This window comes from Hippocampus zosterae, chromosome 20 (genome assembly GCF_025434085.1).
Source record: "Hippocampus zosterae strain Florida chromosome 20, ASM2543408v3, whole genome shotgun sequence".
Lineage (NCBI taxonomy): Eukaryota > Metazoa > Chordata > Actinopteri > Syngnathiformes > Syngnathidae > Hippocampus > Hippocampus zosterae.
The window spans coordinates 8,638,700-8,664,638 of NC_067470.1; the positions used below are offsets into that span (position 1 = coordinate 8,638,700).

Consider the following 25,939-nt stretch of genomic DNA (forward strand, 5'->3'; position numbering starts at 1 on the left):
GCTGCATCATATGGCAAAAAATGGACAAGGAGAGGTGGCAGCATTTCAGGTTTTATGAGACAAATGTAGTATTCACACAGGTACGAACCGATTAATCGGCCGGCCGATATTGGCTCTTTAAAAATCTGCATAAATCTGCAGATTTTTGCTGATTTTTTTTGCAAGCAATAGGCTCCAGTACGCCCGCGACCCTACTGACAGTAAGCAGATCGGCTCACGGATGGATGGATTTATACATTCATTTCACCAATAAAAAAAAAGCTTTTTTTCAGTGCAGCACCATCTGCTGGATCTGTTGGTTTTCACTGGAGCCCCAGTGGGGCCTTAATCTCACCCAAAATATCTTTTCAACCTTCACATTCCACATTAGCAGCGCACCACTAATCCACGTGTCCACAAATCAACCGTTTATACATGCGGTATTTTCTCTCTCAGTTCACATTTCTTCAACGCTGTGCCATTTGTTATGTCAGCGAAAAGAAATCAAAGCATATGGAAGACCTGGAAGCAGATGAAGAGTTGAGTTCCCGCCGCAGATGTCAGTCAAAACGCCCATGCTTTATCTCCATCTGCTCATGTCTGCGTATTTCAAGTCATCAAGCGCCACGTCCAATTCCATGTGATTGCTTTCTCTTGACCGCACGTGTGATTTGGAATGACAAATCAAAGGGATGGTGTTTCGGAGTGATCCTTATCCCCCTACCCCCACCCCTCCAGGACCATCGTGAAGTCTTTATCCAAGCTAATATGAGGGCCACCCATGCAGCATTGAAACAAAATGGTCAATATCAAGATAACTCATGCAGCATGGCATTAATAAACCTATGAGGAGGCTTTTGTACTTAATTTGGTCCCTTGAGGCTTTGTATTGTAACATTTCATACGCCGTCCTGGACACTTTATTAGTTAGGTACACGTTCGAATGCAATGCAATATAACATCCATCGATCCATTTTCTAATCATCTTATCCTCACAAAGGTAATGGGGTGTGCTGGAACCTATCCAAGCTGTTTTTGGGCAGCAGGTGGGGTACACCCTGAACTGGTTGCCAGCCAATCGCAGGACACACATAAACGAAGAACCATACGCGCTCACACTCACACCCAAACTCCGGTTCTCGAGGGCCACCGTAATGATATTAACAGTACTGTAATGGAAACATAAAAAGTAGAATTAAATATATTCTCTTTTATTATTAAGTATGGATATATACGTGTGACAGTAAATCTTCAATCAAAATAAATACGAAATGGTGTTGAAGGACTCACTACCGCCCTCAGTGGTGTAAATGAAAACTACGTCAGGTCTGGTTGTTTCCCCAGTGTTATGGTAAAAAGGGTAAACAGTTTCTGCATAAACCTAACAAACTCAGACTTCTCCAAGTGGACACACACACACAATCAAGTAAAGTCGTTAAAAAAAGTAAATGCATTTTTTTACGAGAACGAATGGACTGTGTATGTCTCAAAATGGCGGACGTTACTCTTCGAACTCCACCCCAGTGACGTTTTAAAGGTAAGCTCATGTTTTCGTCGGATTTACGGACGCTTTACTGTTTTTCTATGTCCAGTTTATACGCCGTTTTAATGTTAAATATTGAATAAACGTTTGGGTACGTCATGCTGAGCTATTACGCCACGCACTTTCGCGCCTGACTAAGCCGTGGCTAACACGTTAGCTCCCTCGCAGAACCCAAACTACTGTCTCGGTTGTTTAGAAGAGTCCACATTTCCATGCAGTTTGAAGTGCGAAGCAGGAGATGGTTTTCATGTGTGGAGGATGTTATTGTTGGCCCCACTGTGTGAATTCAATAAATCTATTGTTCCTCGCTGGAATGTTATTTCTGCTTCTAGTTTATAGCAAATTTTGGGATCATATTTTGGCCACACGTTGGGCTTTATAGAGTTCTTTTGTGTCACTCTCCATTGTTTTGATGTGCTGTGTTCACAGAGAGGGTAACATGGTTGTGTGATCCTCAGCAACATCATGCATTGTTGTTCTAAATCCAGGAGGATTACTTAGCAGAAATCCTGTATGATTGTGGGGCTTTTCAGTCTAAATCTTCTCTCTCCCAAGTGCTTATATGTTCAAATCTGAGGCCTCATTACATGAGCGGTAGTCCCAGAGTCGTTGTGTGTTTGTATCTCCCTTCACTTTTTCTCGCACTGGTGCAAGGTTCTTGTTCCCGACCGCAGCTCAGTCAATGTTCCAGACGTTTTGGGGATCATTTCAAAGGCTTGGCAAAGACCCCATGTCGGGCGAGGCAAAGAGACCTATGGGTCTGATGACTCATCACGATCCACAGCCTGTTCTTGAGAGCCAAGGAGTCACGGCGTTGTTTGAAACACTCCGATCCACTCTTGGGCAGTCTGTAATGTTATCTGGCTGAGGCAGTTTCAGGGTAGGCAGGGAGAAAAAGCAAGGATACAATCAGTGTGTCGACTTTGTGAGACAAAGTGGTCAATTACAAGTGACAAGCATATGACAGCCTGTTAACCGGTCGCCGGCTAACGCCAAAAGCTATTGTAGCGGTCTACATCTTCACTTGGTGACCAATCCTGGCAAGCAACACAAACGGATGGACTGATGCGCAACACTTGTCACAAGATCCAAATCAAAGTGATTTTTTTTTCTCCCACAAAACGTTTGTCAAATGGCCCTTTGGAACATAAAAAAGTAAGTAGAAAACAACCCAAATAAAAATGTCAGTATTAAACTACTAGTCTAAGATTTTTAGATTTGTTTCAACATACATTATACAGTACATTTATGATAAGATAATTGATGAAAACGTCCAAATAATTTTTTCACTCAAGTGGGGCACTTTTTTTTCTCCATGCATATGAGAAATGAGCACCTTCATTCTTCGTTTGCATTACAATTGCGAGTTCCTAAGTTAAAATTACATGACTTGCTTCATCCACTCTTTGATGCAGTTGGTGAGCTAACTCTACCTGCAACCCGAATAATGAATCTTATCTGGATATCCCAGAGGCTGAATGACACGTTCTGCCGTGTTTCCTAAACAACAACTTTTTGTGTCTCTTTTTTGTGGATCCTCAAGACCAAGCGAGGAGAACACCACCCGGTCCGAGGAGCCTCTGGAAGCCTGTTAAATTGCAAACGAGCTGTTGGCTATCGCCTCTTGCCCCATTGTGGAAAGCTCCGCACCGTGAGTACTGTCGGTCTGAGAAGGATGCGCGATGAAATGTTTTTCAATGACATGCCCACAGTGTCTGTGATATATAATTTTGAAACCTCATAGAAAAAACGATATCACACACATGAATTCATTCAAATATAACGGTGCTATTCACAACACTCTTCTCTGTCATGTGTCAAATTTACATTCATATTTATTTTTAGTTCTCCCTATTACGCCAAAGGGAATAGTAGCAAAAAAAAAATAGGAAGTATAAATCTACCAGAAACAAACTTAGTGAGCCCACTAAACATAACAAACAATCCTTATTTTGCCCGGATGACGAATCCTTTGATGCTGACTGAAACAAGGTCTGGTGAGGTGCCTGTGATACTGATGTTTCCTTCCAAAAGCGGGACCCCTTCCATAGCTGTTGTTTTCTTGGAAGCTGCCGGCCAACAATCCGTCCACATCCTGACCCGTTGATGTTTTCATTTACATACAACGTTTAAGGGGAATGTGCGCATGGCTTTCATAGTTTAGCCTGTGATTTATTACGCGCTGCCTTATCGAAGCCAAAATATTTGCTTGTCGTCGACCGTTTATTTATGCCAGAGCCTTTGCTGATGCGAGCTCGTTGGCGAAGGAGGCCGTGACTTATCCAAGACGACTGCTTTGAAGTCACGTGGGATGAAAAGAAATCCAAAGTTTGAATGAAAGTCATCAGATATTTTGGAACCTCATAAATTCATGATGCTGAAACGTGAAGCATTTTGGGGGTAAAACGATGCCCAAATTTAGAGCGTGAGCAACTGTGTTCAAATTCACACGGCGTCTAAAATACTTACGACAGTTCGGCAGAATCAGTAAATCAGTTTTGGACTGCTGGCGAAAGCCCAACTCGCGAGCTGACTCGCTCGCTCCACTTGTAACAGCACTTTAACGACTCTAAAGGGGCTTGTCACTAAAACACCGTCCGTCTTTTCGCGTGTTTGCAAAGCTCAGTCTCAGGTGTCGGATAACCCTCGTAAAGCGCCGTCAAATAACACGGAAAGATTTGGCTTGGCGAGCGACGGAGGCCGTTTTGCAGTGTTGCGGAGAAGAAAGATGGCCGACGACTGATTGATGGTGATGACGCTGGCGATAAGCTCCATCCAGGGCGCGCAAAAAGAATGAATTTCAGCCGCCTCGCACCTGTTTCGGCTTCCCATCGTAGCTCATTTCAAGCGGAACAAATGCCCTGTTAACGGTTGCTCGGCGAGAAGGTTTTGCTTCTTTGCCCTGTAATCGGGCTGACGCCGCTTCCTCCAGTCGGTTTCGGACGCTGCCAAAACGCCTGATGTCACCCCCCCCCCTCCCCCTCATCATTGTCACAGCAGGAAATGGAATTGCTCAGCATCCCCACTCCCTCTTCAGATGAAACAAAACATTGATGGACATACGCGCTGGATTCCCCCGGACCTGTGACTCATGGCTTTGAGCGCACTCAATCATTGCGAGCGCAAAACAATAAATTGTTCTGAAGGGATTTACCGCAGTGCTTTACAGTCACTCCTCACGGCTCAGCGTGTCGTGCGAAGGGCGAATGAGAAAAAGTCAATGATTTATTGGCGAAGAACAAAGAAATTTGGGCCTCCAAAGCGGTAACATGACCAGGTTGTAGGAAGGCATGCAAGGGATTGCTCGTGTAATCATATTTAGACTTTTCGTGCATAGTGGAGTGGTCAGTAGAGCGCGGCTGTTTTTTTTTTTTCTATGTTATGTATTGTGCAGGTATTCAAAAGCAGCCCCCCCTCCCCCCCGAGTCAAAAATAAATTAGTTGACCAAAGGCAAGAGTCACTTCTGGCCTTTTGACGTCTTACATTTGAGGTCTCCTCCGTAGTGGCTGATAGCATCCTTTGAGATCAATCCAACATCACTTCAGTGACTGACATCAAACTTGAAGCATAAATTGTACAGTCAAACCTCGGTTTTCGAACGTCTCTGTTCTCGACCAAATCGGTTTTCGACTCAAAATTTAGATTTATTAAAAAAAAAAAAATTATGCCTCAGATTACGACCGTAAATCGGTTCTCGACCAAACTGAGCGCACTTGAAGGCGCCTCTTGACTCCTCTCGCCTACCCTCGGGTAAACCAGGAAGTAACGCTTCCTCGTGAAGCGTTCCATTGTGAGCAGACGTGTTCAATAAAGATATTTTTTTTAAAAGAGAGTGCTTTTGGTTTTTGAACAAATCGAACAGCCTTCTGGAATGGATTATGGTCAAAAACCGAGGTGTGACTGTATTTTGGGAGTAGAAGTTACACCAGCCAAAAAAATATCGTCGCTCCCCTGGAGCCTCGTTTCCTTTGTACGCGCTTTGTGTTCACGAAGTAACTCACGAGGTGTGTTGTTTGAGAGGAGGGAGGCTGCTGGCTGCGACTGTAGGCAGCCCAGCTCCAGCACGTAACTTTGTGAATAGGTTGGGCATACTTGAGTTGGTGATAACGGGCTGCGCCAGTCATGATTTACGTTTTCGTGCCATGGTCTCGCGATTGTGGCCCAGACGAAAACCGCTGCTTTCAACTCGTCTCACATTTGCCGTAAGACATCTTGATGACTTGTGGGGAAAAAAAAATTCTGTGGACTGATGAGTCAAAAATGTTTGGAAAATGTGTGGCCCAGTAAGTCTGGGGTAAAAATGACGCAGCATTTGATAAAAAGAACATCATGCTTCACCAATCGTGAAGCATGAGGACAGTGTGATCGTCTGCGGCTGCTCTGCTACCTCAGGACCGGGACACCTTGCTGTGATTGATGGGACAATGAATTCTCCCAGAAAATCCTGAAGATTAACATCCGACAATCAGTTTGCGCCCTCAAACTCAAGCCCTCTTGGATTATGCAGCAGGCCAACAATCTGAAACACACCAGAAAGGCCACCTCTGAATGGCTAAAAAAACAAAACATTAAGGTTTTGGAGTGGCCAAGTTAAAATCCAGATTAGATTCTAATTGAGATGCTGTGGTGTGACCTTGAACGGGCAGTTCAAGCTAGAAAACCCTCCATATGGCGGAATTGAAACAACTGTGCAAAGAAGAGTGTGGCAAAATTCCTCCATAAAGATGTGAAAGACTCATCACCAATTATCGCAAAAATTTGATTTCAGTTGTTGTCGCCAAGGGTTGCGCAACCCGTTGGTAGGCAGTTACTTTTTCCCATCGGTACAGTGAGGTTTGGATTTTTTAAATATTTTTTTGTGCCTTAATAAATTTTATTGGCATTTAGAAGCTGCATTTTTTTTTTAATTTCCTTGAGTTGTCCCTGAAAATCGCTTTGATGAACCGAAACCTTTGTGTATGATAAATATGCAATGAAGGTGGCAAATACATGGCACTGTACAAGTGACACTTGACTATTCGTCGAAGGACGAGCCAAACTCTGGAATAAAAAAAAAAAAAAGTGACACATAGTCCGAAAAATCCGGTACACTAGAAGGGAAAAAAACATTGTACAACCTGACAAGAGACAAATTCAATTACAGTATTTCTTCCCCTAACTTGTCGCGGTTGTTCTTTCCTAAATGGTTTTCTGACATCCTTCGTCCCTTTGCGTCATCCCGGTCCCACGCGGCCGCCTGGAAAATCCCCGTTAAAATCACTCCAGTTATTTTTGCCACACTTTTGGCTCATCTCGAAGACCGGGCCAGCGACTGAGTGAATGAAGGACAAGAAGTCGCATGTGGGTAATTAAGCTTTTTTTTTTTATCTCTTCAGCGTCGCCGGTGACAAGTCGACTTGACAGTTTTCGCTGCCAGAATTGAAAAACGTATCAGTGAGCCAAACAATGGTGTGTTTTTTTTTTTTTTTGCCCAAAGCCATTTCCTCTAATATGTTTCCTGGAGGGCGGCCCGGTAGTCCAGTGGTTAGCACGTCGGCTTCACAGTGCAGAGGTGTACCGGGTTCGATTCCAACTCCGGCCTCCCTGTGTGGAGTTTGCATGTTCTCCCCGGGCCTGCGTGGGTTTTCTCCGGGTGCTCCGGTTTCCTCCCACATTCCAAAAACATGCGTGGCAGGCTGATTGAACACTCTAAATTGTCCCAAGGTGTGAGTGTGAGTGCGAATGGTTGTTCGTTTCTGTGTGCCGTGCGATTGGCTGGCAACCGATTCAGGGTGTCCCCCGCCTACTGCCCGAAGACAGCTGGGATAGGCTCCAGCACCCCCCGCGACCCTAGTGAGGATCGAGCGGTACGGAAGATGAATGAATGAATGAATGTTTCCTGGAAACAAAGAAGAGAAAAGTATCAGCCTTGGGATTGACTTAAATGACCAGTTGGTTGACGTGTGCGAGCCACCTTCCCCACAAGAGGGCACAGATGATGTGGCTGCGACATGTCATGGCTCTCCCTGCTCTGGTCCTTTTCATTTTACCCCCAGTAGTCCGACGTTTGACACCGATTTTGAAAAGCTAGCTTAAACCGAGATAAAAAAATCGTCTCTGGATGAAGCCTTCAGAATTGTCAGTGGCAATTTTTATCCACTCCAAGGCATGGCCAATTTAGAGTATTCAGTGAACCTAGCTTGGATGTTTTTGGAGACGCGTGGGGAGCGTGACGCAAGTAAGAAGGGGAAACTCCACAAAACAAGAGTCGGAGCCGAGATCGCAAACCAGAATCTGGAAACTGTGAAGATACGAACGCAGGACCTTGGAACACAATCCGCATGCTAGCTGTGGTGCCAACCTAAATGTTCTGTCCACTGGTCGCGACTGAGCCGCAACTCGGACATCAAAACAACTCATGACTCGAGCGTATTGAAAATATGGTTGATATGCGCGTCATTTCCACTACTTTTCTCATCATCTTTCACTTGTAGTGTTGAGTTATGAAACCAAATGTACTATTAAAAAAAAATAAAAAGTTACATAGCCTGCACGTGCTATTTTATTAGCCTCCTTCGCCCCATAAACGTAATTGATGGCTAAGTTAGGTGCTGGAGTGTGGATAGTGAGACACTTTTGGATGGAGAAGCCACTGTGATATAGTGCCGCCTTGCTCCCTCCTTGGCCGTCGGAGCAGCGCGGAGGCGTGGCGGCGACCACACAAAAGAAATATTTGTCCAATCTGTCCAAGCAAACTCCCGCAACCCCCCGATCGAAGACCCCGACTTTCCCATCGTGCTCATTCCGCGTTCTGTGTAATTGAAAAAGAAGAGTGATGCTTGGAATGGGAGCTGGCTGGCTGGTGGTGACTCTTGAGGGAAAATACTCGCCGAGCGTGATGGATTATAAACATCGATAACAGTAAAACTGATCCCCGTGAAATTGTGACGTTAAGATATATTTTCCCTTTCGGTCAAATATTTCAAGTGATGAGAGCAGTAGAGAAGACGAAGACGAATTCAGTGCAACTCTGAAGCCGCACACTTAGGCGGGGTTGGCAAAATAGTTTTTCACATTTTTACCCATTATGAAAATGCGAAACATATGACGTCGAAAAATGTTCGTGCTTTCCCTAATGAGATGTCTGTTGTAGTATCAAGACTGACCTGTGTGGGGCAGTACCGTGCCACAGGGGAATCCATCCAGCTGGAAGAAAACAGAAGAAGAAAGCGTCCTAATTTGCTTTTGTTCTATTCGGTGTCACAATGGCAGAGCTTGGTAAATATTGTATGAGAGTTAAGATTCACACTCGATGGCGCACCAGTCAAATTTTCATCATGTTTCCTTCTTTTCTTTCAGGGTATTTTTTTTCCTTCTTCTTCTTTAGAAATGTCAACAATCTATTTCATGATCCGGGAATGGATTGTACCAGAGCTAAAAGGTCCCTCTGTGTATTTTAGTTGTCTGTTTTCCTTTTGTTTCCCTCCCTGACAGCTTTCCTTCAAGAGGTCGGAAGTTCCCTTTTCAATGCGGCCCTTCTAAAAGAGGATGTTGCAATGTGTTTGCGTATGCGTGTATGTGTGTGTGTATGTCTGAAGTGAAAAGGGTTGCCAGGGCAGCGAAAAAGCGACTTGTTTGCTCACGCCCCGACCTGCAGAATGGACGAGGGCACAGATGGGGCGGGAGATTTTCTTTTTCTTCTGACCCTCAGCTCCTGTTGTGTGTTCGGGGGGGAGACATGGAAACCTCGACGGGAACAGGCAGGCATCCGATTGAACGCAGGACGACGTCTGAATAGACGAGCAGTGAAAGTCGGGTAGGGTTGGGATTATTGCCATGAGGTCAGTATAATGCGAGTTGTCTTCAACAGCTTTTTTTTTTTGGGTGCCGGTGAACTCAGTCACCGGCTAATCACGAGTACGGCTATGTGGTAGGTTGATGGAGCAGTAGCGGCTCTGTCCAAAATCAGCTGAGTCCAGGCTCCACGCAGCCATAAAACTTCAAAGCGCCCCCGATTTAAGAAATCATCTGGCTTTGTTCCCCCCCCCCCTCCATATTTGCTTCCCTCTGCGTCTTCTTGTGGGAACCAAATGCATCCTTGATATTTTCCGATAACATCCAGCGCTCTGCCCAAAAGTGTCCAACAGCCTCGTCTACAAACACCCTAACTCACCTCTATCAAACTCAAGGCCCGGGGGCCAGATTTGGCCCGCCACATCATTAGACGTGGTCCGCGAATGCAGATCAAACATGTCAACTTCCATGATCCATTCTAAAATATCGACCAACATTCTAAATTCTCATTTGTAATAACTAGGAGAGGTTTTCTTGTTACCAAACCCCGAATGATAGGAACTTAAAAAAATAGCTGAATCAACAGTTTTTCTTGACTTCTTTATCTTGTTTTAGTCATAACGGCCCTCCTCGTGAAACGGTGACTAAAATGTGGCCCGCGGCAAAAATGAGTTTGAAATAGCTACCCCAACTGTTAGAAAATGGCCCATTATTTGGAGTATTTTGAAAAACGTAAAACTTGTACACGCTCCAAAATCAGCACTTTTCAGAAGATACCCTCAAAAAAACTCAAAAACCTACTTGAATAAATGCAAAACTGTAATATGATTACTTCTCTCACCGTTAGTATTTTTGAGAGGTGTCTAAAAGTCAAAATATGCCCACAGTTGAGTTGTTGAGCCAGGTGATGAGGTTCACATTTTTGGGGGGGGACCGGGGGGGGACTATGCTATCATCCCACAGTGCAGTTGTGACTTGCTGACAGGTGTAGCACTCCAGAAGGTCAAAGTTCACTAAAGGCTGCCTCGGCGATACCAGTCTGCAAGCGTTTCTGGACAGAATCCGGCACTTGTGTCGCACTCACTTGGAAGCTAATGTTTGTCAAGATGAAGATCTTGATAAGCCAGGAGGCAGAGGCCTCCCCATACAATGCATCTTTGTTTCAAAACGAGCGCCCATCAGCATCCAGTCAAAGCCACTTTGGGAATGGGACTAAGCCAAGATCATTCGAGAGAAGGGGCCGCGGGGTCCTGGGATGGGGGCGGGGCTAGGGCTCGGGAACTCCAGTCACATGTCGCTGTCACCCGCCACTCATCCTGTTTGTCCGTTTTGGAAGACTCATGGCGACACGGATTCAATGGAGTCCATTCAGGCCCATATCCTGCTACTTGCTTTGGCTTCTTCTAGTAGGAGCCTCATCGGAAATGACGCCATTTCAAGTCAACTCACCATGAATCGTTTTGTCACAAGCCACACACGAATTGGTTTTTTGAAGGGTCAGAATGACATAATTTAGTTGATGTCGGCACATGATGCCTGGGAATCGACAGCGATGGCCATTTGTGGTCCTTCCATGTGTGTGGGATGAGCAAGCACCAACAAGTGACTGTTTCCCCATCAGCCCCATCTGTTGCAATGCATTGTGGGGCCCCTCAAGTCAGAGACACTTGCGTTATGCGGCAGTAGCGGCCCATATCTTCCCTCAGTGCTCCAACACGCTTGACTTGACCCCCCCCCCCCCCCCCCCCGATTGCCAAGCCCCAAAGGACCCTCTGAGGAGTCTTCATATTCACTGGGAGAAAGTTAGACGGCGCAACTTGCCGCCCGGTCCGCACCGCACCGCCCCCCAACCCCCCCCCTCCGTCGTCGTCTTCTTCCTCCTCCAGCTGGCCAGCAGATGGGAAGACCTGTTGGCCAAGGGAGGGAGAAAGGGAATGAGGAAGAAGAGGGCTGAAAGTAAAGGATAGTGAGTGATAAGCACACTTGGTGGCTGATGTGAACTTAGATAGCCCCGACTGTGTGCGTGTACGTGGGCGTGTGCGTGTACGTGCGTGTCTTGTTTACAGGTCCTCGCTGAGTGCAGGAAGCCAGACCGTGCGGGGGAAGGAGATGTCGGAGGATGGGCATTTTAAGGGGAGGTAAGCGTTGTGCTTGCTTGTGTGTGTGTGTGTGTGTGTCCAAATGACAACCACCCTGTCCTGCTTTTTATTTACTTTCTTGGACGCCCTTCACAGAGGAAGCCAGCGGGTGTGTGGAAATCTTCAGGGACTCATCCTACTAAGATTCATATAAACACCGGTCATCACGTCGTCACTTGAGAAGCTTTCTCTGTGCGTTGGTGAGTGAATGCGTGCGTGTGTGTTTGTGTTTGGGGGGGGGGGTAATTGTACACACAGGTGGGAGCAACAGGTCAGGAAGTTGAGTCACCGTTTAATCACTTAGCGAAATGTTGGGCAGGATGATTTTTTTTCTTTTATCAGTTAATGAGTGTCTATTATTTGCAATTTCTTTTAGCAGCTTCCGTACTTCCGACGAACAAGAACCGAGAGTCAATTTTGCCATCGTAGCGATTTGGTCCAGCGAGACCGATTGCTTCTGGACTATTAACTCATTCAGTAGCAGCCAATTCTGGACCAAGTCTGAAAAGACGTTTAAAAACGTCTTTGGGAGTAAATGAGTTAACCCTTCTGATACGTTTGAAAATCGATAAAAAAAAAAAAAGAATTGGAATTTGGATGACAATTTTGTGGTTAGATCTATAAATTTGCAGCAACCAAACACTGGAGGAGCTTCTGAAACAGAACTGGTCATTTTCCCCAGCGATGACTAGTCGCGACGAAAATATTTCCGTGTTGAATTTTCAGCCTAATCCAAAAACGCGCACTTTATTCCACCAAAATAGGTCATCAAATTAGCTTGTTTTGTGGAAAAATCTCTTCAATCCATTACACCGCGTCATGTTTTTTGTTTTTTTTTCTGCAGTGTTTAATAGTTGTGACCTCACTTTTTTGTCCTGCGCGTTTGCTTTGACCATCAGGCAATCAACCTCCTCCCTCAGGTGTCCATTTTGTCTTTTATTGCAAGCCGCCCACGCCTGTATAGCGATGTGAATGACAATGACTTGTCATCTGGCTTCCTCTCCTCCATCTCCCTTAGAACCCCTTATGCTATAAAATGCTAATGTTGCCTGTCAATTGTCTTTGGCCGGAACAGTGGAGTGAGCTGAACGTGAGAGAAAGCGGTTGTCCCGTGACGTCATGTCGTAACTGCTCTCTTTCCCCCGTCCAGGCCCTGCGGGAACCTCACACCAGGATTGTCCAGTGGCGGCTGTACAAGCTGTGCAGGTAAAAGAAACCCGACGAAATGAAGAAAATAGACTGATGGTCATAAATTAATCACATTTCATGTAATAAATATGAGAATTTGGGTTGGAATTGTTCTCTTGGCCTGCTTCTGATCATGTTTAGGCCTCGCTGGACCTGACCGTTCACCACTGCTATGTATAGTCATGTACTGTTGTCTAGCTTTTTATAGTGGTCTGCTCCATATTTGTTCGAAAATGGACCCCAGTATTTAACACGCTTCATTTAGAGGCCTGAATAGCTTGTTGAGTCGACCAGGTGTGTTTGTGCGCTTTCATTCTTTGAACCGACGGATGCCTCTTGTCGGGCTGATTGACCCGCTAAAGTACGGATCCCCCCCCGTGGGCCTTCGGCTAAATGTGTTGTTTGTTTTTGGATAGCGCGGAATATATTCCAATGGGTTTTATGTCCCGTCTGAGCAGCGGGTAAGAATGCGCGAAAATAAACTGGCATCCTTTGGGGACTGCCCATAAAGCTAAGTAGCACTATAAGGCGTGATTCCCCCCCACCCCGACCCCCATCTCCTGTCTCTCGGGGCGACGGTGTGAATGGTAAATTACGCCGCGTTCAGCAGTTGTACTTTGTTGTCTGGTCTTTTACACGCGACTAGGTCGTGTGTCATACTGTCATCGATTGACTATGCTAGACCCCGCCAGACTGTTTAATTTGACAGAAGTGGCACAAGACCGGAGGTGTAAAACCGCACTTTGCCTTCTTGGTAAAACTGTGAAACCGTTACGCTCAGCAGAAGACGAACTGAAACTCAAACGACATCTCCCCAAAAAATAATAACCAGAACCAAAATGCCTTGTGTCACCGACACATCTTGATGATACTTTTGACATCTGGAAACATTTTGTGAAGTGTACTTTGCTCGGTGCGAAAAACTGACATTCCATCGTGAACCGTGTGGAGAGCTGCCACGTAATGGGTGTGCACGCGCAAGTTTATTTTTCTACCGTGACAACGTGGATTTGAGCCGTTCCGTTTCTTCATGAAGAATGTGAAATCCAGGACACGTTAGCGGTCTTTCGCAATGTCTGCCGCTCGGTATCGTGTTGATTATCACGCTATGGGTGACGGACCATTTTGGTTTTCCCCTCGAACTTTGCCGATAATTACCACAAGAGCCCAAACGCTAACACAACAATTTTTTTTTTTTTTTACAACTTCATCTTGGTTTCCGGCATTCCTCTCCGTGGTGCAGATTCCTCCCCATTAGCCACATGTTCAACAAAGTTAAAAGACGCTCTCTTGCCTTCAATTGTTGTTTCCAGAACATCTTGAGGGGGGGTGTGTGTGTGTGGAAATGCTTGGTTTCCGCTCGCAAGTTTGTTAGTCCCAGTGGCCTTGCGAGATGCTGCGACGCTATTGTGCTGCGTGTGATTAAACAATGCTTTGAATGTGTTGATGGGCTTTGTACTTTGGCTGGATTTCATTTCCCAGAAATTGATTGGAAATGACTGTGAAAGAAAATAAGGGAGGAGTCAAGAAACACACCACCCAAACAACACTGGGTGAGAAAGTATTTCTTGAGTCTTTCACGTCATTGACGGTTTGAAGTTGGTCCTGAAGCCAACGGGCCTGTCTGGCCTTTCTCCCCGGTCGCACCGGGCAGGTCCCTCGCGAGCGCTTGTCTGGCTTTTCACAGTCAGTTTGGGGAGCGCCCTTGATTTACGAGTCGTTTCCGTCAGAAAACATGCCGTCCGGACAAGCCCATCACCTCAGTATGATTTGGTGGCGTTTGACTACAGAGGGAGGTGTGATGACAATGGCAACTCGTTAGGACTGAGCAATTTATTCTCCAAACCACAGTTTAGTCGATTGCGCATTCACTCAACTCAAACCCCGACCGAGACTGGTTATCGCCGTGGTTTTGCCACAAATCGTTGGGCCAAGTCGTTTTGAAGGTTCGATCTTCAGCTATTAACTCATTCACTCCCAAAGACGTTTTTAAACGTCTTTTCAGACTTGGTCGAGAATTGGCTGGTACCGAATGAGTTCATGGAATGGCTGTCAAGTTGCTTCAGCTCATCATGACGCACAAAGTCCGATTTTTAGGGCAGACGCCGGAAGGTGATCTCTGGAAAGCGTCGACTTTCAGGTTTCGCCGTGTAGCTCGTAGATTGTCGTTATCGTCCAGTTGCCATCCTCCAGCATCTCATTGGGAAACCTCGGAAAAGAGCGAGACCTCCAACATGGCCCGTCTTACATTTTTATGTCAAACCATCCTTGACACCAGGTGGGTTCAATTTCCATTCCACCTCAAATTTATTGGCCGCTTTAGCTGCGCTCTGTGTACTTGCCACGGGGTCCAAATAAATTCCGGAACAACGTGTAACGCCACACGAGAAAACATTCTGTATTCACTCAGCTTTTATTGGACATCACAAGCTAAATGCTTGTGGTGATTCACGGCAACATAAAAAGCCCTCACCGGGCGGTGTCGGACCCTGCTTGCCGTGGATTACAGACATTTGTTCATCTTGGCCGGCGGGGGGTTACGTCAAATGGGTATCGTTCATATCTTTACGGGCTCAGATTGAAGCTGTGGCCCTCGGGTAAGAGCGTTCCATCATCGCATCTGGTTCTTTTCAGGGGCCTTTTGTCAGAAACAAGTAACGGAACCAAGTACCTGTGTGGAGCTGTTATGTTGCCCCTCTCACCCCTCTCGTTTTGTCACCCCGATGATCCCAGATGTCTGTACCATCTTTTAGCAAAGAGCCATACTGTCATAAAATTTCGGGTGGTGGGGGGTGACCGCTCAACATTTGTCAGTTTACATCACGCTCTTAAATTCTCACATCGCAACCCTTTTTTCTGTTCTTCTTCTGCGGCGGCCATAACAGCTGCGTTTCCACTGATGCTAGCCTCTGAGTTGAAAATACTTCCCTTGCCCATCCGACATTTGCGGATTTGTACTCTCACCTTTCCATCTCATAATTCCTGTGTTTCTACGGCGATTCGCGTCGAGCAATTAACTCATTCACTCCCAAAGACGTTTTTAAACGTCTTTTCAGACTTGGTCCAGAATTGGCTGCTACTGAATGAGTTAATAGCAGTCGCTAGTTTAGCGGCGGTTAAAAGAGAACTAGCACGCGATTGCTCCTGAAGCGGCGTGAAAGACGGGCGCAAAGACCCGTGGGGGTTTTGTAGCTCAGCTCTCCGAAAGCTTTTTGGAGTCGACGGTCTTTGGCTCGCTTCTTGAGTTGGGTTCACCGGGTTGATCCGCCTCTGACCTCCCATTACAGATGTTTCTTTGAATGCACCTCGACAGCATCCGCAGCCCTCTTGCGACCCGCTGACCGCCATTTCTTGACACTCCACCAATCGTTCGCTCTCATTTAATAAGCGTGGTCACGCGGAAAGAATTTCAGAAAGTTGCCAAAGTTACCCCAGTAGCAGAGAGGATTTCATTTAAAAAAAAAAAGGATCCTCCTTCAGGGTTTACAGATCAATGTCCAAATAAGGTAGAAATGTGCACCAAAAAAATCAAATAAATTAATGGCCCTCTTGTTCCATGGTAGCGGACGTTTATCAGCGGAAATAGTATCCGCGTTCTCATAAATTTCCTGTTGTGTACGATTAATGACTGACAAACAGACATGAATTCGCCTGGAGGAATCCGCGGCAAAAAGGAAAGAGGCCAGTTTTGTTTTTCCCAACAAAACAGGCTTTCTTGTTCCCCCTCAAGACCCCCCCCCCCCCCACCCCCCGTTTTTCGCTCTCTCTCTCTCTTCCGAACGTAGATATTTCTGTCTTTGGGGGCAAGAGGCAGATAGATCTACTTTTTTTGACATTTTGCCCTTCAGCCGAGGCCCACAGGCCCTTTTCTTTTCAGCTGCAAGCAGAACAAGGTTGCTACTTGTCTCAGAATCTCGGTGCTGTAAATCAACAGACGCGCTAGACTTGGAGTCAGACTTTTTTGTGGGGGGATTGCGGGGGGGGGGGGGCAAAATAGAGATGTTGAGTGTGAACTACCGGTGGCTTTGCTTTTGTCAAATGAGTCTGAATGCCATGTGGCTGTTGGTGGAGATCTAAATGAGTGCACAGCGGAGTAATCGTTTTCCGATACAAGGTTGAAGTCAAAACCGGCTCGAGGAAAGGGTCCCTTCTCATTTTGTCCCGAGATACTTACCTTGTCTGCCGCTTTACATCCTCAAGATTTCGGTGTTTGTCAACGTACTGGAGATTGATGATTCATTAACGTCGAAATGGCACACACTGCTTTTGACTTTGCGATGTCAGATTTCAAAAGGGGCTTTAACGATGTGCTCGGGAACATTATCTGCCGCTGCAACGACGTGGCGATAGGGAGGATGAATAATGAGCTGACGGAGGACGCGAACAAGCAGATGGTATTCCGATCTCGTGTGTTTCGATGAGCTCGTCTGGGCGCTCTGCAGCTGTGAGGTCCGCGCTACTAGCGCGCGGAGCCCCGGAGCTGTCATTTCACAAAAAGGACGGCTGCAGAACAATTCTCGTTGGTTCTGATTTTACCGGAATTTGACTCACTTAAAAAAAAAAAATTAACCTGTGACACAAGACAGGAACCAGCGTTAGATTGTTCAGACCAAATTATCCTCCAATATAAATTTCAGCTCCTCCAAACTGCTCCTGTTATTGCCGGTATTTTTGATTATCTGTTGACAGCTGTCCGGCCCACAAGGAACCGAATACTTTTTAATTTTTTTATTTTTTGGTCACACATCCACTTAATTGGTGTGCGTTACACTGGAATTCAGGTTGAGGCTTCAGTCTGCATGTGTGTTTTTTTTTTTTTTTGTGTGAATACTTAAGTAGTGTCCTGAGCAGGCATTGGTGCTCCTGGTCCTCTTGGTTCAGGTTACACTTTCCCCAGATGCTTCCTTAATCATCGAGCCCCGATCAAGTCCGCTCCAGCGGCGTCGGGTAACACAAACTAACCCTGCCATCAAGTGGACTTTAACAAACCCCTCCCCCTTTTTCTTCCGATAAACCGAGCTCGAACGGGAGCTCTTCGTAATTAAAATGATTCTCTCCCCCTAAAAAAAAAAACTGCTGACGTGAGCGTTACAGCCTGGGAGATTTCACACAATCGCGGTCGGATGACTCGAGTACCGCCGTGCACAACTCACCGCACGAAGGAAGTTTGGTTGACAGGACAGGGTTCTCGCGATTTTTCCACAGGAGCTTGTACACCTTTCTCATATTTGGACCTCACGATAGCAGAGGGCCGTTTGTCAAAGCCGCGGCAAGAAATGACTCCTCGCGTCAGTGAGTTTGATCCCAAGCGAGATAAGGCAGAGGCTTCATGAGATTGGATGACAGCCACACACACGCTCCGCTCCTCGCGAGCGCAGGTCTGGCGCGTGATAAAATACCTCCCATCTCCTCCTTCTTGATGTATAATGTCTCATCTTTTCCACGCTCTTATTGCCTTGCCGCGGATTTTGGCGTTATTGCAGCCTGACTGACTACAGCTGGAACGCTTTTCTCCCCGGCCAAGCTAAAAGGGTGTGAATGAGCGGCTGACCTATCATTTCGCAATCCAACTTTTAAGTGTTTTGAATTAGCCCCTGAAATTGAGAGGATTTTCAATCCGTCTCTGCAACTTGGATGCGTTTCGATTGCATGAGTGGTAGACGACAATACCCTTGTCGGCAATTTGCCAGGGCTAAAACGACTCGGTTCCTTTTCCTCTGTGCCAACGGGTGTCAAACTCATTCTAGTCGCGGTGACAGTGAAACCAAAAAATGACTTGTGCACAACAATTTAATAGGTTACTAGTTTTGAAATCAGTCAATTCAATTAAAATAGTTTGTTCAATTATTGTTCACGTGAGGGTAAACAAGGTAACAAAATGATTGCAAAATCTCAATGTTGTTTATTACGCATGACAATTTGACATTTTGGTACAAATCTTGGTAAAATTGACACATTGATTTGCTTTCGCGGGCCACATAAATTGACCTGGTGGGCCCTATCTGGCCCCCGATCCTTGACTTTGACACATGTGCTCTATGCCAAGGGGTGTCAAACAAATTTTTGTTGCGGGCCACATTTTAGTTCCCGTTTCCCTTGGAGGGCCGTTGGTCACTGAAACCATATGTCAATAATGGTTTCTTCAACTATTGTTTCAGTTACTGTACTGAAGGGTTTGGTTCTGAGAAAATGTTGATAAAATTTAATATGAGAATTTTACATTTCGGTAGACATTTTAGCAAAGCATCATGGAAGTTAACATGTTTGATTTGCTTTCGCAGGCCATATAAAATTATGTGACGGGCCAGATCTGGCCCCCGGGCCTTGAGTTTGATACCTGTGCTGTATTCTATCCCTCTGTACTTTTTATCACAAGTTTTTTGTTCAGTTTTTTCAGCAATGCGCACCTTTCCTCAGTCTTATTTCTTTTGCGCAACTCATTTCGAAAGGCTTGTTGAGTAACTTTTCGAGTTACTCGACGAGCGCTTGCGGACACTTTAGCTCATCAACATGTGTTTTCTTTTTTCCCCGCTGACCTTAACGGATACGGGCAATGTAAATGAACCTAATGTTCACGTAGAGAAGGCTTTTCTAGCATCAGTAGCATTCTGGACTCTGAAACGGCCTTTGAAGTAGCCTCTGGGTCTTTTTTTCTGCTTGACAGATCAGAGCGGCTTGGCGGGAATCTTAAAGGGGAAGTGCCCCCCCATCCCTCCTCCCGCTGCCCCCAGGTAAACGCTGACTCACAACTAAGCCCGGACGATTTGAAAGGTAATACAGCAACTGCCGAGGTAGGGGCCATCTGGACAATTTGCCTACTTGAAAGGGACTGCGGGCTTCGCTTGTTGTCTTGCGGGACTCGGGCATGCGTGGCAAGAATGAAGCCTGTTTCAAATTACTTTGCAATCGGGGCCGATTGCAGGGTCCCTGTTTGAATTCTGTAAAATTGCGTCGTGGACTCATTTGAGTTCGTACGGGATTCAGCAGTCTCGAGATCATTTCCCAGTTAGGTTTTCTTCGTCGCTCTGTATCGTTGCAATCGATTTTCTCGTATAGTTGACTTGTGGAGTTGCAGTTCATTGACTGGGGCCATCTGGGCGTGTCTGACCAATCCCCACTCCTTGAGTCGGAATGCAGCATGCCGAAATTCTCATTTGGCGTGTGTGTGTGTGTGTGTGTGTGTGTTAAGCATCCTCCTTTGCACCTGGGGAGTTACTTCTACCCCAAGAGAACAGTAGGTATTGAAGGATGAGACACGGCCAATTTAGCTGCCAGATGAGTGAGATGTATATATTTTTTCAACCCAAGGAAAATTCTTCTTTTCCCAGAACACCCAAGAAAAGAGAAAAAAAAGGCAAGGAGGGTGAGCGTTTTTCAAAGCACTCTCGTTCCATTTTCCCGCTTGCGCCCCCGAAGCTTTGACACACAAATACTGCGGCTTTGTGCAAAAATGACAGAAAGCTGTTTGTCCAAAGCTGACGTGACGTTAGCGCGTCTTCTTCCTGTCGGGAAGTCCGATAGGTGAGGGAGAGGGATGACGTGGTAGGACTTGCAAAGTAGCATCGCCATGTTTGGGTTTAGGCCAATGGTAGTCATCAAAATTTGCATTAAATATTACCGTGTACTCTTTTTGTGGCCCACCTGATTCAACTTGAAGATTGTGCCATCGTACGATTAAACCAAACGATTTCAAAAAAATGTGAAAAATCTTTTCGCAGCGGGATCTGCAGCTGGTTTCATGTGAAGCCTTCAATCGAAAAACGCAGTTAATTGAAATATTTGCCCCCGAATGAGATGAAATGGAAATAACGAATATTGTTCCAAAACAATCCTTTTGTTCTCTCTACATGAGTTTCAGATGATTGTGAAAAATCATTCCATCAGTCCATCAAGCTATTAGCGTGGAATTTAGGTGGTTTTGTAAGTTTTTGTTTATTATTTGTTTTTAACACAAAAAAATGCAACAACAAAAGAAAAACAATTCAGTAAATGCTGGCTTAACTATTTTTTGTCTAGAACAGCATGCCTCATATTCATTTTTATTTATTTATTTTTTTTAAACTTTGCGGCTTGGCGCAAAGCCTCAAGAGCCTCATGAAATTATTTATTTCAAACGGTGGTGTTGGATCGCGTTCAAATGGAGACCTTCTTGACGCTCAATCATCCAAATGTCAGGCAATAATTTCCGCCGCTCACGCTGTCCGTTATTTCGACGCAAGCGGCCGTTGCCCTTTTTTTTATTTGTTTCTTCACAAAATGGCGGCAAGCCAACCTCAGGGACGCCTTCTTGAGTTATTTTGCGTGTCTTGATAAATACGTCTACCGAACGTCACGCTGAGGTTGGCGGTGATCAATTTTTTTTCCCCTTTTTTTGGCGTGCTGTTCTGTGGGATCACGTCCAAGACGCTTCCACTTTTCTTTCCCCAACTAAATCATTTATTTTATTTATTTTAAACCATATCATGCCCATCAATGTCAATATCATGCAACGATTTGATCGGGCCATGATTTTTAACCATTACAACAGAATCCGTCCCATTATCGGCTCACCATCTGTACCTCGGGGGCGGGCGGGGCGTGGGGGTGGGGTGCATCGGTGATAGATTAGAGTATCTTTGCTGGAACAAGAACTTTGTGTTTGCCTTTGGGCTTTGCTTCACACAGAACCAAGAGCTGATATCCGATAACCTTCTCCTATCCAGTGGACAGCCAGAGCAAACTTGTCAGTAATGATCGGTATGTGTCTGGGAGCTGAGAGTTCCTGCCGGGGGGGGGGGGGGGGGGGTGAATTGTGATCCGCATTTTGATCTTCTTTTCAAAAGGTTTGCTTCCCGCCACCTAGTGAGAAAACACAACGCTAATTATATGTTCGTGATTGGATGCAGCATCTACTGTATCTGAAGCGAATCTTCTGCTGACAGGAGGGGGAAGGGCGGGGGGGGGGGGGGGGTGTCACGCTATTAATAGGTCAATATGTTTTGCATTGAGTCTGAACACGTTTGGGGCCCCTCGGGATGTTATCTGACTTCAAGATTTTTGGCGTACCGGTTTTGCCTCACACGTTGGGATCCGCAGCTGGTGGTCGGAAGCAGCGTGTTTGTCATTCGGGCATCTTTGACAATCATAAAGTAATCGCTTGGCATGGGTTTTATTTTATTTTTTCAAGATAGTATTGATCATAGCGGCCCGGTAGCCCAGTGGTTAGCACGTCGGCTTCACAGTACAGAGGTAACGGGTTCGATTCCAGCTCCGGCCGCCCTTGTGTGGAGTTTGCATGTTCTCCCCGGGCCTGCGTGGGTTTTCTCCGGGTACTCCGGTTTCCTCCCACATTCCAAAAACATGCATGGCAGGCTGATTGAAGACCCCCCCCCTCCCCCGCTCTCTCTTTTGTTTTGCTGGGGTCCTCTTTACCATGACTCCATGTCTCCCCTGGTGTCCTACCTGCCAACCACACCCCCATTTTGCCGCTTGCCTAGGTATCGCACCCACTGGTGTCAACAATCTTCCAGCACGCCCTGGTTCGTCAATCCTCTCTAAATTTACGCTTTCCCATCGGAGTCGAACCAAATGTCGGTTCTTTGCTGCCACTTGGACATTTGCACCTCCTGTTAATGGAAAAAATGGCAGTTTTTGCGCAGCACGTACATCTCGTCCGGACATGTGTTTTTGCTGTCGTCACGGCAACCGCGGCCCGCTTCGATTTGAAGGCACATCCATTTTATTTTAGCACGCAGGCTCCGGGTCAAAGCGGGACAATGCAACGCATACCGCAAGGGAAAGAGCCACGCTTTGGAATGCATCTTGGTATCTTGTAGCTTCATCACCAGATGAAGGGAACTGCTGATAAACTTGACCGCCACTGAAGGAGATTGCGGCATACCTGACTCAGGCGTTTCCCTCCTCCCCGTTTCCTATCGAAGTGTCATGCCCGTCTAATCCCCGACCTCTCTGACTTTCTCAAAGCCCGGTCAAAGGTGCTCTGACCTTTCCCCCCCCCCCTCTTGACTCCTCCGGACAACACCCAATATATTCAGGGTAAGGAAGAGCCCCTTCCGATGAGGCTTTTCATGAAACGCCAGTTCTTTTCGCAAAGCCACTTTTTCCCCCGTTGCGTCCCATATTTGTACTTTGTGAACTGTGTGGCTATCCTAGCTCACTTTGGCTAGTCAACTGTCAATCACAAGGCACATCTAGACAATTAATTCATTCAGTAGCAGCCAATTCTGGACCAAGTCTGAAAAGACGTTTAAAATCGTCTTTGGGAGTGAATGAGTTCAGCATTCTCGCGTTCAGACCTCTGAACTACCGATTCGGTCGGTTGTGTTTTCCCCCCAGACACTCCCGAGCTCAAATTGGAACCTACAACGTCTCGACTGCGAGGCAGACACGCTAACCGCTATTCTCATCGCGAAAAATGCTATTTTTTGTCTCTTTTCGTCGTAATCTCGATCAGCGTTTAACCGCAACTGTGTCCGCCAAGGTGGTCTCAGCCTTACTACCTGGAAGGCTCCAGAGATGAGCGTTCCCAAAGCGACCCGGTCCAAGCCGCCGCCCACGTTATTTATGAGCCTGTTTTCGATTCAGTTCAGCGTGCCGTTTTTGAGTCCACCTTCAGCTCAAGAAACGGATAAGTAATGTGTGGCGAGGGCTCCATAAAGCATTCGGCGTGCTCTTGTCTCGCGTGTCTGCGATTGAGTTGAAAAGACGTTATTTAATCTTTTTGTCAGGAAATGAAATTTGAAAGTTCCGAATCCAGTTCCCTCGCAGGACTGTTGAGTTCATTACGAGCAACTCCACTCATGCCCAGTCATTTATGACTTCCCTCACGGAACAGTTGTGGCTTTGAGTTAGTTTTTAAAGTCGGTGATATTTGCTGAGATTTATGTGAACAATTTCGTGTGGAAAAAGAGAGCTGGATGTTGTGACGTCACCTCTCTCCCACTCCCACTTTTTTTTTTTTCTCCGGCTCGGAAGCCACAAAAGTTCTTCGGCCGTTCCATTACGGACGTTCCCGGGGATCCTTTGGCCATCTGGGACCTGCACAAGAACAGGATATGAAGCATCAGGAAACTAAGAAGTCTTTTTTTTTTTCGCATATGAAGGCTCCCGAAATGAAACTCGAGATCCTCCGCCCAGCCGCGCTTTTCACCTGGCCAACATAAACCGGGGTGGATGTTTTGTTTAATTTCTATTCCTCCCCCGCTCGCTCCCTTTTTTTTTTTTTTTTTTGGTGACTCCCTTCCTTCCTGTAAACATCATCGACGTGCACTTTATCAATACGAGTGCAGCCATTCAGTTTTATGTGACAGCGCGTTGGCGTCGCCGCGTACGGTTCGCTCGACAAATCTATACAATGCGTGAAAATGGATCCGTTTGCCATCCCATCTGTACAAACACATCGACTCTTTTCGCAATTCAACTTTTCACCCCCGTCAAAAGTGTCCGTGGGAAAGAAATGTAAGCAATGCTTTTTTTTTTTTTGACACTGCGGGGAAATTTATGACGACGCCCATCGATGGAATCGCGTATCGGCCTGCCGGTGTGATTTAATGACTTCATCCCGAGCGGCTTGCCGGCAGGTTTACTCAAGCGCGATCCAAACAGTTGTGAAGTTCTAATTACACTCAATATATGTACGAATGACACGGCACTCATTTGTCGCAACGCAAAACCCCGTGTGGCCTCAAAAAAATATATAGCGTAAAACCGGTTACCATTCTTGTGATAATGATGATAAAAAAGATTATCAATATAGTCAAACCTCGGTTTTCGAACGTCTCTGTTCTCGACCAAATCTGTTTTCGACCAAAAATTTTTGAGTTTTTTTATGCCTCGGATGACGACCGAATTTCGGTTCTCGAACAAACTGAGCGCACTTGAATGCGTCGCTTGACTCCTCTCGCCTTCCTTACACGAGGAAGTGACGCTTCCTCGTTTAGCGTTACGTTGTGAACAGACATGTTCAATAAACATTTTTTTTTAAACTCTTTCAGTAGCAGCCAATTCTGGACCAAGTCTGAAAAGACGTTTAAAAACGTCTTTGGGAGTGAATGAGTTAAAAGAGCGTGGTTTTGGTTTTTGACCAAATCGGTTTTCGAACAGCCTTCTGGAACGAATTATGGTCGAAAACCGAGGTATTACTGTATGTTGCTTTTTTGAGGGTGGTGGGGTCGGGGGGGTGACAAGACAACAAGGTGCAAATGTCCAACTCCCAATTGCGCTATTTATTTGTCCATCATTGTTTTCTACTACTTGTCTTTGTGGCTCTTCGATGAGACTCTTTCGGCCTGATTTGAGTATCTCGTATCGCGGTTTATTGAATCTCATCGTTAGAATCCCCTCGTGGGATATGCGATTGGAAAGTTGTGTGCGCCAAACACCCGACCCTAGTTTAAATTTTTTTTTTCTTTCGTCTTTGTCATTGCGGCCCATAAAGGACGATAAGTTCTTACTCACAGGATATTTGGATTCCTTGACAAATTATTTTTCGCCACGGTCCCCTCTGTGCTCCCCAATTTATTTCTTCCAACAAGTAGTAGTAGATTTTATCATGCTTTTTTTTTTTTTGGCTGGTGGTGGTCTCTCCTTGTTGGTTTTCAGAACCACGCCGAGTAGACAAGAAAGACCCCACCAGCATTGCATATTCATGCCCGTGTACACACAAACTAGCTCACGCTGTGAAAAGCAAGCTTGGCTCTTGCAAAAAGCGTGCTGTACTGGACTGGAGATGTTGACTGCCAGCCAAGCAAGACGGCTAACAAAGTGATGCACAGGAGGCCTTAAGCTTTCTTTTTTTGTGTTTGTGCGTACGTGTGTGTGTGTGTGGGTGTGTGTGTGTGTCTGTGTCCTGCACCGTGACAGCTGAACAGGACACACAAGAAAAGTCCTTTTAGTATTCCCCCTTTCTCCGCTCGTCCTTTTGTCGCCTTCTCTTTTTCTGACTCGGCCGCTGTCGGACAGTTGATTCCATTCCTGCGTATGAAAGGAAATGATGTGCTTAATTGGATTATTGGGGGTTTTCTTCGAATGAGTGCTCACCCACACTGCCATGCAAGTGAGTTGTTTTTTTTTCTTTCTTTTTTTTTCGGGGAGCCTCTTCACAGCATTTTATCAGCCTGCGCCTTTTTTTGTGCAGCAGCCATACAAAAGGGGAGATTTGCATCCGCCGTGCGGTTTGATACAAATGACACAATATGGATGATTTGATGATATTCGCGATTTGATGATATTAGCGCTAGCATCTTTGCTACTACATTAGCGTAGGGTAGTACACATTCCGACTCACCGATAAATTTGCCTTATAGTAAACTCCCGTTT

At 45.9% G+C, this 25,939-nt stretch overlaps 1 protein-coding gene and 1 long non-coding RNA gene across 4 annotated transcripts in view; both read left to right on the forward strand.

Annotated features, from left to right (window-relative positions):
- Positions 1-1,138: 1,138 nt before the first annotated feature.
- LOC127593252 (uncharacterized) lies at positions 1,139-8,779 on the forward strand. Of its 3 annotated transcripts, XR_007960353.1 has the most exons (4): positions 1,139-1,516; positions 3,066-3,173; positions 6,899-6,956; positions 8,656-8,779. It is a non-coding gene; the product is annotated as an uncharacterized LOC127593252 (long non-coding RNA). The 3 variants fall into 3 exon arrangements; XR_007960352.1 differs by lacking the exon at positions 8,656-8,779 and having other exon boundaries at positions 1,144-1,516; positions 6,899-7,019; XR_007960351.1 differs by lacking the exon at positions 6,899-6,956 and having other exon boundaries at positions 1,145-1,516.
- A 70-nt stretch (positions 8,780-8,849) lies between these two features.
- The window catches only part of sulf1 (sulfatase 1), a 61,635-nt gene continuing 44,545 nt past the window's right edge, over positions 8,850-25,939 (forward strand). Inside the window, exons 1-3 of the mRNA XM_052054486.1 lie at positions 8,850-10,753; positions 10,813-11,434; positions 12,585-12,640. The gene's annotated coding sequence lies outside the window, so the exon portion shown is untranslated. The remainder of the gene's footprint in view (positions 10,754-10,812; positions 11,435-12,584; positions 12,641-25,939) is intronic.